This window comes from Vombatus ursinus, unplaced genomic scaffold (assembly GCF_900497805.2).
Source record: "Vombatus ursinus unplaced genomic scaffold, bare-nosed wombat genome assembly UNPS02014774.1, whole genome shotgun sequence".
Classification (NCBI taxonomy): domain Eukaryota; kingdom Metazoa; phylum Chordata; class Mammalia; order Diprotodontia; family Vombatidae; genus Vombatus; species Vombatus ursinus.
Window position 1 is genome coordinate 22,515,892 of NW_020954552.1, and position 13,043 is coordinate 22,528,934.

Here is a 13,043-nt window from a genome sequence, read left to right on the forward strand (position 1 = left end):
TCCTTGTTCAATCTGCCAACAATTTTGCTATGTGACACTGGACAAATCTTCAGTTCTTTGGTCCTTAGGTTCCCATTGTTTAGAATGTGTCTTGGAAGAGTACTGGGGACATGTTGGTAGAATAGAGGATTTCTAATATCTCTTTTATTTCTAACATACTCTAATTCCAGGTTTTAGAAGTACAATTCTCCAAACACAAATAGTACATATATGCATATGCACACAACCACATACAGTGTTGAAACTATCCTAAGAAGCTTATGAGTAAAGAAGTAAAAATTGGGCAACAAGAGAGTAAGAGGCCTATGGAGTCTGGCTAGGGCCATTTGAGAGCACTGGGGAGGGTTAGCCAGACTCTGAGTATGTGTGGGAGGAACAAGACTGGGGTGTGAGAAAGGGACCTGGAAGTTGGAAGAGTTGCTGAAGCTGATGAAACAAACAGAAGAGAGAAAGCAATTTATTTTTCTTCCTATGATCAAATGATTGGTCATAGTGACTCATGCAGGTACACATGCAACACACACAAGAAAGAAGTTTGATTATTCTTTTAAAAAACATACGAAAGCACCTTTTGGGCACCATTTTGTATCTGCTCATAATTTATATAATTTTTAAATACACATAGCCATGAGGTCTCTGGTACATGAACAAGTAGAGTAAAACACTAAGAATAGTAGCCAAATTAAAAATAATAAAAATTTTACAGATCAGGGAAAATGAGTTCTTCATGGTGTTCAGAAAAATTTTGTTTGGGATTACCAGAAGTATAGGGCTTTGGGCAAAAATTACTTTGCTGGATCTGTGATCTCAGGGACTTGCAATAAAACTTCATTTCATCTTTTTTGAAAATTCTGAACTTAAACAAAATGGAGCATTTTCATATACAAAGCAGGACAGAAAAAAAGAACAGTACATGAAACTACACATTTTGATTATGTATAGCTCTTCCTTTTAACTGTATAAAAATTTTAGCATGTAACTTTCAAGGCTGTTCTAATCTGTGTTTCTTGCTGGCCTTCCTTCTGTACTCTTCTATTTATCATGGAAGACCTGAGTTCAAATCCATCAGCAGAAACTTACTTAGCCACTATGGGCTAGTCATTTAAACTTTTTCAGCCTCAGTTTCCTCATCTGTAGAATAGGGATGATAATAGCATAATAATACTTCACAGGGTTGTTGTGAGGATCAAATAAAATAACATACATAAAGTAATTTGCAAACCTGGAAGCATTACATAAATGCTGGCTATTATTTTAAAAAATACTTCAGTGACCCTCTTCTTTCTTTCCTTTTTTCTTTTGACAAGGCTATCAATATCACCCCTACCTTCCTCCATTGAAAAACAAAAACCCAAACTTTTGTAACAAATATGTATAATTAGACAAAATAAATTCCTACCGTGTCCATGTATGTTATCTGTACACTGAGTCTGTCACCTTTCTGTCAGGAGGTAAGCAACATGCTTCATCATTGGTTCTCTTGAATTGTGTCTTTCAAAATTATTTTTTGATATTGTTACATCAAACATGTATATAAAGTATCTATCTATCTAGTATATAGATATCTATACATGGGGCAGCTAGGAGGTACAGTGGACAGAGGCCTGGAGTCTGGAAGACTGATCTTCCTGAGTTCAAATATGGCCTTGGATACTTTGTAGCTGTGTGACCCTGGGCAAGTCATTTAACCCGGTTTGCCTCAGTTTCTTCACCTGTAAAATGAGCTGGAGAAGGAAATGCAAAGCACTCTAGTATCTTTGCCAAGAAAATCCCAAATGGGGTCAAGAAGAGTCAGACATGATTGAAATGATGGAATAACATATAGATATAACATTGTTGTTATGGTATAAACCGTTCTCTAGGCTCTGCTTGCTCTTTGATAGTTTATATATTAATTCTTACAAGTCTTCCCAGGTTTCTCTTTTATCAACCATTCATCATCAACCATTTCTTTCATCATTTTTCATGGCATAGTAATATTTCGTCATTTTCATATGCTATCATTTCTTCAGCCAGTCCCTGACTGTTAGAATTCCTCTCCTTCTCTGGTTTCCAGTTCGTTGCTCTAACAAAGAGAGCCACTATAATTGTTTTTGTATATATGAGTTCTTTTCCTCTTTCTTAGAACTGTTTGGGGTACAAACCCAGTGGTGCTATGGAGGGGTATGCCCCATTGAGTAACTTCAAACGCAGCCCTTTGACTGAATCCAAACTTCACAGAACAAATCCCCTTAATAAAAGGATTTGTTTGGTAAAACCTGGGCTTTTGAAAACTTTGGTTAAAAGGCTATACCCCAAGGACCTAGAAGGCCACATGTGGCCTCGAGGCAGCAGATTCCCCAACCCTAGTCTAAACCGAATTCCTGCCAGATGGCTTTCCAGTTTTATCCACTATTTTTGTTAAATAACGAGTCCTTACCCAAATAGTTAGGGTTATTATGCTCATTGAATACTTTACTAGTCTTTTTTTTTTTTTGCTTCTATATGTTGTGTACTGATCTGTTCCACTGATCACCTTTTCTATTTTTTAACAAATACCAAATGACCTTGATAATTACCTCTTTGTATTAAAGTTTCAGATCTGGCACTACTTGCCCCCTCTTCCTTCTCACTTTTAAAAATAATTTCTCTTGAGGGTTTTGACCTTTTGTTCTTCAAGATGGATTTTGTTGTTATTATTTCTGGCTCTATAAACTAATCCTTTTGTATTTCAATTGTTATGGCATTGAATGAGTATTTAGGTAGTATTGTCATTTTGTCATACTGCTACAGCCTACCTACCTACAAACAATTGCTATTTCTCATATCATGGTGTTCTTTATTTTTGTAAAGTAACCCCACCAATTTAGAATTCCTGAAATTGTCATCATTTGACTATGGAGGAGCTGAACCTAATCTTTCTGCTAACTTTGGGGGAAAAAAGCAGGGTATATTAAGCAAATTATCAGTGAAAACAAGATTGAAGGAGGATGCTGTGTTCTTCAGTGTTAACAGCATGGTTCAGTGAAAGGAGAAAAGGGCTGGGAGTTTGAAGGGCAAGGATCTAGATGTGGCTCTCCCACCCGTGAGCTGGGTAGTCTTAGGCCAGTCAAATAAATACCTTTCATGACTCAAGTTTCTTTATCTGCAAAATAATGGAGTTAGACTGAAAACCTCTATGGTCTCTTCCAGCTCTAACAATGAATGGTCATCAGGGAACATTTTTTGATAACTACTTTGTGGAAGATCTTACCAAAGGATCCAGAGCTGAAAGGAACTTTATAAGTCATCTGATCTCATCTTTTCCTTTTACAAAGGAGTTCAACTGCACAGAGTGATGCTAGGTTCTAAGGATGATAAAAAGAGGCATGAGAAATGGTCCCCAAAAGGATCAGTTTTTACTTTTACACTATCTACTTACAAACAATTAAGTTAACAATTATGTGCACAGCAGAGAACAAAAGAAAGCCTAGAAGAAAGCACAGAAAAACTGGGTTGCTTTGAAAACAAGTTGTAGGTTTTATTACATGGGTTTTTGTGAAATGGAAATTTATTGTTTTATATTGAATCCTGTCATTTTCTACTGTGTACATGGAAAGTTTTTTTTCTTTTTTCATTTTGTATTTAAGTTTAAAATGAATACAAAAAATTTTAAATTATACACTGTTATCTATTCTTAAAGCAGGCCTGATCTTTGATTTTTTTTTTCCAATTTTAATTTCCACTGTGTTTAATGGATAATTCAATTAAATTCAACAACTATTTATCAAGCACCTACTATTTGTAAAGCACTTTGTTAGGCAGATACAAAGATAAAATCTCAAATCACTCCAGCCCTCAAGGTGTTTATGTTCTCCTGGAGATTGTAAACAGTAAACAGGTAAGTAAATAAAACCTTCACAGATCAGGCACCCCAGCTTAGTCCTGAAGAAAGCCAGTAGATTCTTAAAGGTCAAAGAAAGATAGAGTGCATTCCAGGCACCAAGCAAAAGGATAGAGTTGGGGATCAGGAAGTAGGTCAGTTTGGCTAGAAAGGAAGAGTACGTGAAAGTAGTAGTAGTAGTAGTTATTGATATTTGTTGTTCAGTTGTTTCAGTAATGTCTGACTATTTGTGACCCCATTTGGGGTTTCCTGGGCAAAGATATTGGAGTGGTTTGCAATTTCCTCCTCCAGCTTATTTTACACGTGAGAAAATTGAGAGAAACAGGGTGAAGTGACTTGCCCAGGGCCACCCAGCTAGTAAGTGTCCGAGGCTATATTTGAACTCAGGAAGATGAGTCTTCCTGACTCCAGGACGGGCACTCTATCCACTGTACCACCTGGCGTCATCTAAAAGAGTCATCTAAAATATGTCTGGAAAGATAGGCCGGAGGCAGACTGAAGAGTTTCCAAGATGCCTGGGTGAAAGTATAACCAAAATTTACCTGTTTTTGTCTCTGTCAGGTGTCAGGTGATTTTTTTCAGATTTCCTAAAGACATAATCCTCCAGTCCCCTTTCATATTTCTTCCTGGCTTCTCAAAATTGGGGCTTAAAGATTATTATGTTAAGTTTCATTAACCAGTTTTATTTTATGTTATGTGCTTTTTTAAGTCTTCAGAACTCAATAGACAAATTATGGAATTCAATTCTGTTATACAGATATTTATTAAGTGCTCGATATTTACAAGTCCCTGCCCACAAGCTGATACTGAAAGGGGAGTAATTAAGGACAAGTTGCTTAAGGTCCCTGCATATCAGTTCTTTCATCTGTAAAATGAGGTTAGACTAAACAGTGTGTAAGGTCTCTTTCAACTCTAACAATTATGATTATCAGAGAGCACTTGGGGGAGGGGGGCAGCTAGGTGGCACAGTAGATAGAATGCCTGGCCTGGAGTCAGGAAGACTCATTTTCCTGGGTTCAAATCCAGCCTCAGACATTTCCTAGTTGTGCGACCTGGGCAAGTCACTTCACCCTGTTTGCCTCACTTTCTTCATCTGTAAAATGAGCTGGAGAAGGAAATGGCAAACCACTCCAATATCTTCGCCAAGAAAACCTGAAATGTGGTCAGAAAGAGTCAGATATGACTGAACAACAACACTCGTTTTTTTTTAAATATATATACTCAATTATATGCCAGAACATCTATAAACTAAGATTAACTGCATAGGAAAGATTAAAGAGAGTAATATGAAATTAGAATACAAAGGAGGAAATCTAAGGAGTCTTCCTGTAAAAGGAAGCATCTGAATTAGCCTTTGAAGGAAGAAAAGGATTTTGCCAGGTAGAGAAGAAGTCTCTTGTAAGGTTGGGAACTGTGTGTGCAAATACAGAGTGGTTACAAAAAGTATGAGATGGAGAACAATAAACACTCAGAGGATCATAAGAAGAGCTGGAAGGGACTCCAGTCGAAAACCCAAATCCTTCAGGAAAGGAAACTGAGGTCCAGAGACATAGGTGACTTGCCCAAAGTCTCACAGGTAACAAGTGGCAGACCTAGTGGCATACCCAGGCACCCTGATGCCAAACCCAGCACTCTTTTTAGTCCTCTTTCAATGAAACAGAGTGGGAATTTTCTTTGAAGTGAACATAGTATAATCCTTGTCTATGGAAAGTAGAAATATTTGATGTGTAAATGTAACACAGCAGAGGTTTTCTTAGTACTAACGTTAAGAGTCACTACTAAGCTTTGTTACAAAACCTAAATTACTTTCTTACTTTGGAAAGACCTTAAGAAACAGCACTAAACTCTGTTTCAATTGTTTCTATTAAAATTAAATATTGGCGTGGAGTGCTATACATGGTCACCATCAAACAACAACACATAGAATGAAACAGACTATATTTTAACAGACCAGAAAAGGCATACTACATTGGATTTATCCCTTAAGCAGTTATCTATGCACAGTCAGAATGGCAACTTATCAGATCAGAATTTATAATAAAAAGGAAGAATAGACATTTTAAGAGAGATAAGATATACAATTAAGATTTAACCTTGAATTATTTAAACAAATTATTGAAAAATTTTAAAATGTGAAAAGAACAATAGAAAAAGCACTGACATTAGCTATAATAACTTCATCCAGAAGTTAAACTAATATAAATTGTTATAACAAAAAGACCAAAAAACAAAACAAAACAAAAAACCCACCTAAGTAAGCAAATATTTGAATTGCTGGCTAAGTGGAGAGAAAAGTCTGGTAAATAAAAAACCAGGTTACAATACAAACACACCTTTAAAATCTTATAGAGAAGGATGATGAATGATTATGGGCAGTGTCATTTCATCCAACAGAGAGAAGCAGTGGGAGGAAAAACCAATCTAAAGAAAGTTTTGCAAGATATCCAACCATGAAAAGTCATTTCACTCTTATGAAATCTTCCTCTGATTGGTGAGTTATGGTTTTCCATTTGAGGAAGCACCCATGCTAACCATCATACTCTCTTCAAACTGGGATCAGTCAATGTCTCCCCAAAGAACCTTTGGTTACCTTCTCACTCTTTCTCCTCCTCCCATCTTTCCACCTCCCTTTGATGTATTATCTCCCTCATTAGAATGTAAGCTTCTTTACAACAGCAGGGTCTTTCTTTTTGCTTGTATTTGAATTTTTAGCACTTTGCACAGTGCCTGGTACATAGTGAGGATCTATTTATCTATCTACCTACCTGTTAATCTATTCTCTCTCTCTCTCTCTGTCTGTCTGTCTGTCTCTCTCTCTCTCTAATGTAAAATAAACAGAAGGAAAATGGAAAAGATTGTTTTCTCCAACAAGGATAGTGGAACCACCACACTGGGATCCTGACATCACAGTATCTGAGGGACTCACAGAGGAAGTACAAATGGGACTAAGGAGAAAACAGACAGGAAAAGCAGCTGGAATGGATCAAGTATACACAGAGATCTGTGCTGGTGGCAATATGATTGTGAGGGCACTGAGGGACTGATTCACAAAGTATACCAAAGATATGGGGAAAATTTTTGGACCTATTGATGGCAAAAAAGAAAAGAAAAAAAAATGAGAGAAAACATCAACAACTGCAAACTTACATTGGAGAAGGAAACGGCAAAATATTCTAGTATCTCCTCCAAGAAAACCCCAAATGATGTCACGAAGAGTTAGACATGCCTGATCAACAACAAATAAACATATACCAATTGTCCTATCTGCATAAAATCTGAGTCATCTATACATGAATTGAAGGCATCCTCAATAAGGATGTTTGTAGAGGACAAGCAAGGCTTTCACAAACAATATTCAACAATGGATCATAATTGAATCAAAGATGAATAGAATAAGATACCATTATCCTTATTGTTGATTGATTAAAAAAAATTCAACTCAGTAGAACAGAACACTGCCTTACTAGCTCCTTTACCACATGGTGTTTCCCATTCACATATGGAGATCATTTAATATTCTTTTGAAGATTTAACAACAGAAATAACCCTGTTTATGGACCCTGTGATAGTAAACATCAGGTGAGGCATTAAACACAGAGATACATGCTCAACGAAAAGTATTCATCACTTCGATGAAGACAATCCATCACACTGAATCCAGGTGGAGGAGAGATTCCTCCTCAGTGAGACCTTCAGATGCTTTTTATTTTTTTAAATTACATTGTGTTAACTCCACCAAGCCCCTAAGACACCAGAATTTCATGGAAGAAATCTGCAATCACTTAAAGGAGTTTGGTTTCCCCATCCCCATGGGAAAGACCAAATGGATTGCCCATATTTCAACACGCATCTGAATGGACACCCCATAGAGCTTGTCTAATGGCATATGTATCTGGGGCAGCCAATACAGGTAGCCAATGAGCTGGGCCCAGACTTGAAAACGAGAACTTTCAGGAGACTGAAGCATTTAGATTGACCCTGAGCTTTTCAGAATAGCAAAGGCTAAACTTTTCAATACAAATATCTCCCTGGTGTTGTCATATGTCATCAAAACCTGTAACACCATGTCTTCTGAAGAAACTAAAGATGAGTATCACATAGAAGGCAATAGAAAGGTTCGTGGCAGGTGTGAGCAGGCTGTCACTTATAACTAATGAAGAATTCTGAAGAATACGAATAAAGGATGTCATTAAAGAATTATATGACAGAAAGAGTAGACGGACTGGTTTAAGAGCAAGGCATGATAGGTAGGTGGGCTGCCAGAGTTTTCAACTGGCACCTTTGAGATATCCAGAGAAAACAAGGAAGGCTTCCAAAACATTGGGTGGACCCTCTGCAGCAAACTTCGAGGAAGACACAGACAAAATTAGAACAGGATAGGGCAGGCATGGATAGCTTGCTATCTGCTTTGTTGGAAGGAACTCTCAAATAGATGAGATCCATTTGAGTAACGAATTAATTTCTGGTTCAAAGAATATTGTTTATTGTTTAAAAAAAAATCAAATTTCCCCCAACTTCTTCCTACTAAGTATAAATGTTAGAAGTGATCTTACTCTACAAAGATGGCTACCACAGAAATCAAGAACAATGAATTAAACACCAACAAGAGCAAATCTTAACGACGTAACTTTAGTTTGCCACTTTGACATAGAACATTATAATGTAACACTCAGTTATGCCATCATCCTGTACTCCTTTCTGTGCACCTTTTGAAATTAGGTAATTAAATATGCTTAAAAATCCACTAAGACCCAAGTATTTACCATCTCCTGTGACTCACCCCCCCTAAAGTAATAATACCTCAAAGTGTCAAACTGAAGAAATCTTTCCCTTTCTCAACCAAAATGAATGTTTCCTGTTTCAACTTTTCGTATGATATTCAATACAATATCACTTTTTTCCCCCTCCTGGGCTCATTTCTAAGTGCTAATTACAGTAATCACACAATAAAACACTGGCAATTCAACACTACCACTTTCCTTAGTAATTTCATACAAAGAAAAGTAGTTATGGATACGGCAAGTAAAAGAAATGACTCTCTGGAAGAATCCACTTATTTTAAAAGATCTTACTGTTTTGAGAAGTTATTAAAGGATTTTTAAAAGGCTGCTTAACTCTAATGTATGATTTTACAGTCACAGATGGCCTAATAAGAGTATTATACATGTATGAATTTTTTTTAAAATGGGTGTTGAAAACCTGCTAAATCATATATAACACTTGAATAAATTCTCTTTCTCTTCAAACATTGGAGTTGTAAATTCACTAAAATGAAGTGGGGTGGGGAGGAAGCAATGCTTCTCTTCTCTCACAGCTTTGACCCCAAGTTTTCCCTATTAGACCGATCCTGGGAGGAGAATAAACAATTCCCATTCATGAAAAACTTAAGATGAAAATTAAAACCACAATTTCAGCGATTGCTGAAGGTTACAATTGCAAGAGGAAAGCTTGAATTAATGCTCTCATATTTCAGCTACAGAACCTATGACCCAGGTACCGGTCCTGTCACTGAATGCATATTTGGTGAGGAATTCAATAGCCAGCTCAGAGGATCATAGATTTAAAGGTAGAGGCCACCTAGTGATGAGGAAACTGAAGCTTGAAGAAAGGTTGTGTGACTAGCTCAGGGTCACACAGCTACTGTTAGAGGCAAAATTTGAACGCAGGCGTTCCTGACTCGAAGTCCGGAACTTCAATCACTACAGTATGCCATGCTTTCAATCCCATCCTTCTTTTCTAGGTTCCCTTTCTCCTTCCCCTACTCCTCTCTCAAAAACAACAAAGAAAACCCTTAGTATAATAATTCACCCGCAAGTCAGCATTCAAATCTGAGAGGTGATAAAAAGGTCCCTAAATCTTCCACCCCACCCCAACATCAGTGGGTTTACAGTTCTTTCTAGGAAGAAAGGATGGGGTTCCTTCAGGGGTGCGTTTTTTTGGAAAGAACTGATTCAGTCGGGGGGCATTCATCAGGTGTTCTCCAGGCTCTGAAGATGAGTAGATAAAGAACGACGCCGCACTTCCACTCCCCCTCCTCCCCGCCTGCAGCCCCTGCCGGTGAATCAGGGGGCAAGTTTTGGAACGCTGAATAGCAAATGCACGTGTTCAGACCGCGAGGGAAAAGCAAGCAAAGAAAAGTGGTCATCCATGCTCCAGTGAGTGGCGGGTTTCAGGAGCTTCAGGTGGGAGGTGTGGCTGCCAAAACCATTTTTTTTATAGCAAGTTAGTCAGTTAATTGGCGTGCAAGGGAAGCCCTTTTGTTAATCTCTCCGCTATACCCTTTACTCCCACCCCTCACAAGGTGCCCTCGAAATCCCAAGGCAGAGAACCTCGGGGCTGTGCGCTCCTGCAACCCCTAGGCCTCAGCAAACGTACACGTGAACCCTCCGCTGTCCCCGGGGCTCCGCGAGCTAGCCTGCCCTTCCTTTCGGTTGCCTTCTCCCTTTTTTCCCCTCTTTCCCAACTGCGGGGAGCTTTGTGTAGTCCGTGCGCGGGGGTGGCTGGCGGCTGCACCCGGTAGAGAAGTTGCTCCACTTGGAAGCGTCGCTCGTTCTCTACTGGCAGGCAGTCCCCTAACCCCGGACACAACTGCGGGCCGGAGCTAGCACAGCAGGCGCTGAGTGGTAAGCACACTCACAGGGGCCAGCTTCCTGCCCCACCAGCCTGCGCTCTCCGCGGTACCACTTCCCACCGCGCCTCTAGGTTGGCAGTGCAGGGCCCGGGGACTTGGTCACAGGGAGCCCTCAGGTGCGGGCAGAGCAGAGCTGGCCAGGGGAAGGAAGGACAAAGTAAGGCAGCGTAGGGCAGCGCAGAGCACAGCGCCGCACCAAAGTTTTCTGCGGCGCCAAAAGCCAGTCTTGAGGGCTAGACCCTGGAAGGCGGACTAGGGGCTTCTTGCCAATCAATGGGGCCGGCTGGGCTCGCTCCCCGCTCCTGCCCTCGGAGCTGACCTCCTGGCTGCGGGAAAGAGGGATCCTCCTACTCCTGGCCCCTGCGACCCCAGAAGAAGGGAGAGGGCAAGGGAGCGTGCGTTCCTCCCTCCCCTCCCGCCCACTCCAGCGCCACCCCCACAAAATGACTTACGAAAGGAGGTAGTGGCAACCCCGAACCCCGGGGTCCCTGAGGCTGCAGAGCTAGGCGGCAGGCGGGGCTCCGCTTCTCCGGCAGGCTTCTCCGCTACGACAGCGGCCGCCGCGGCGCCGGCTCTCTCCCGCCCTCCCTCTGTCCTCGGTGCGGACTGCGAGGGAGCTACTTCGGTGTCTCCGCCTGGGGTGGGCGGGAGGCGGCGGGGGAGCTCAGCGGACCCCATGACGTGTCGGAAAAAAGGAGGGGCACCGGGCGTCTCCTCCTCCTCTTTGCCTTCTCGCGGCCGCTGACTCTGCTAGGGTGCACTAATGGGGTCACCCTAATAGAAAGACACTCGCCCGCCACCAACTCCGAACTAGACCCTGCGCCCTGGCCCTGGATTCTAAGTCCACCACCCACCCACTCACTCTCACTTGAGCCGGACTGCACCTCCTCCTCTTCCCCTTTCACTTTAGGAAAAAGTTTGAAAAAGCATCTTTTTGCAGCTGTTAACTCCCTTCCCCAGACCCTCTCCCAATCCTTTGTTACACACCTCGGCTCTGTTTTTCTCCCATTGACCTTTAGGGTCGATAGGAGGAGCCTTTTTTTTCCTTAGCAAAGAGACCTTAGGGAAGCACCCAGACACGCCTTCAAGGTCTCATATCTGCCGGTGTTGGTGAGCTCTGCCCTAAGTCCTTCTGGCAACCCAGAGCCCAACGGATCTGCAGCAGCCGCGGCAGTGGTTTTTGCCACATGCCGCCGGAGTCTCTCCGGCTTATTTAATGGATAGCCACGGGTAGTGCGGAAACAATCCAAGTAACCATTGCAGCACTGAACCAGGACTTGCTAGTTCTGGAACTGGGGAGTGGGGGCCCTTAGGATTCTAGTTTCCATGACCTATTTTGAGGAAGGAGGATAAGGGTCAGGGCTTGGGAGATGGAGAGGAGGAGCAGGGCATAAGGGGAAAGAAGGAAGGAAGTGGGTCTCTGAGTGAGTCTGCCCTCTCAGTTAGGATGAAAACCCTTCACTTTGGGGGAAGTGGATCAAGATAAAAGCCCAAGGACAGCACCTATTACTAAATAATTGCATTTTCAGCTTCTACCAACTATCTTTCTTAACCCACCCGTACTTCTAGCTCTAGAAGGGCCAGAAACCCCTAGAACTGGGGTTACAATAACTAACTTTTCAATATTTACCTATGCAGGCAACCAACGTGAGGGCAGAGAAGTCTGGAAGTTTAATTAATGGGCTCTAAGGAATTTAAACACATTAAAGAAAATCTCTGGAGAATTTTAAGGTCTTTAGGGCCAGTGCTGATTCTCTGCATTCTCAGACTGTAGCAAACTGCTTTGCAGTATATGCTAGCATTTAGTGAGGGTTTTTCTCCCATAAAACCAAATTTGCCCATAACATGAAAAAAATATATCTTTGAAGTTTCTTCTCCACATGAAGGACAGTAGATAAGGTGGGGTGGCATCTAGAGTGGCATCCCTTGGAGCCTGATAAAGGGAGGGGGCCCAGCAGGGAGACCAATTAGGCCAGGGACCCCAGGGACTCCATAAATAGTCCATAAGTAGCATTATCTAGACCAGCACTTTCTCACTTGAGGAGACCCAGACAGCTCCTCTTTGGGAGAGGAAGGGACCATTTCCAGCTCTCCTTTGCCAGACCCTAACTTGGGTTCTTGGAATAGATCAGAAGGAGGAGATTCAACATGCCTGTTCACATGTTTCTTCTGCTCTACTTTACCCAGGCCCAGCAGGATCCAAGAAGACTTGTTGATTCTCCCCTCCATCTCCTTTACAAAATGGGCCTCTTGGGGGTGCTATTGTTGCTGTTTCTCTTCCTCAATTCACCTGCGGGGAGGGGGCGGGGAGGGAATGGTGAGAACATGGGCAGGCACTCAGCTTAATTCTGTCCCAAAGCCCACCATGGATCCTTGATGTTCCCTATCATTCTTTTTCTCCAGCAGACCTGAGCCTTTTGACAAGTTTGCCTCCACTTATATATGGTTTTCTTTTATGTATTTCAGGTAGAAAATAAAACTGCATTGAATTTTTGGTCAATATCTGCTAATGATTGTTGCAACCAAAGGGAAAGGGAAGCCTGGAAGCAT

The 13,043-nt window shown here is 41.4% G+C and overlaps 1 protein-coding gene across 4 annotated transcripts in view; it reads right to left on the minus strand.

Annotated features, from left to right (window-relative positions):
- GCNT4 (glucosaminyl (N-acetyl) transferase 4) overlaps positions 1 to 13,043 on the minus strand; it is a 57,680-nt gene that overhangs the window by 25,227 nt on the left and 19,410 nt on the right. Inside the window, exon 1 of one of the 4 annotated variants that reach the window (XM_027864189.1) lies at positions 10,946 to 11,050. The exons of 2 other annotated variants lie outside the window; for them this stretch is intronic. The gene's annotated coding sequence lies outside the window, so the exon portion shown is untranslated. Of the gene's footprint in view, positions 1 to 3,232; positions 3,316 to 10,945; positions 11,051 to 13,043 lie in introns of those variants that run through there. One more of the 4 variants, XM_027864190.1, reaches the window with a different exon arrangement.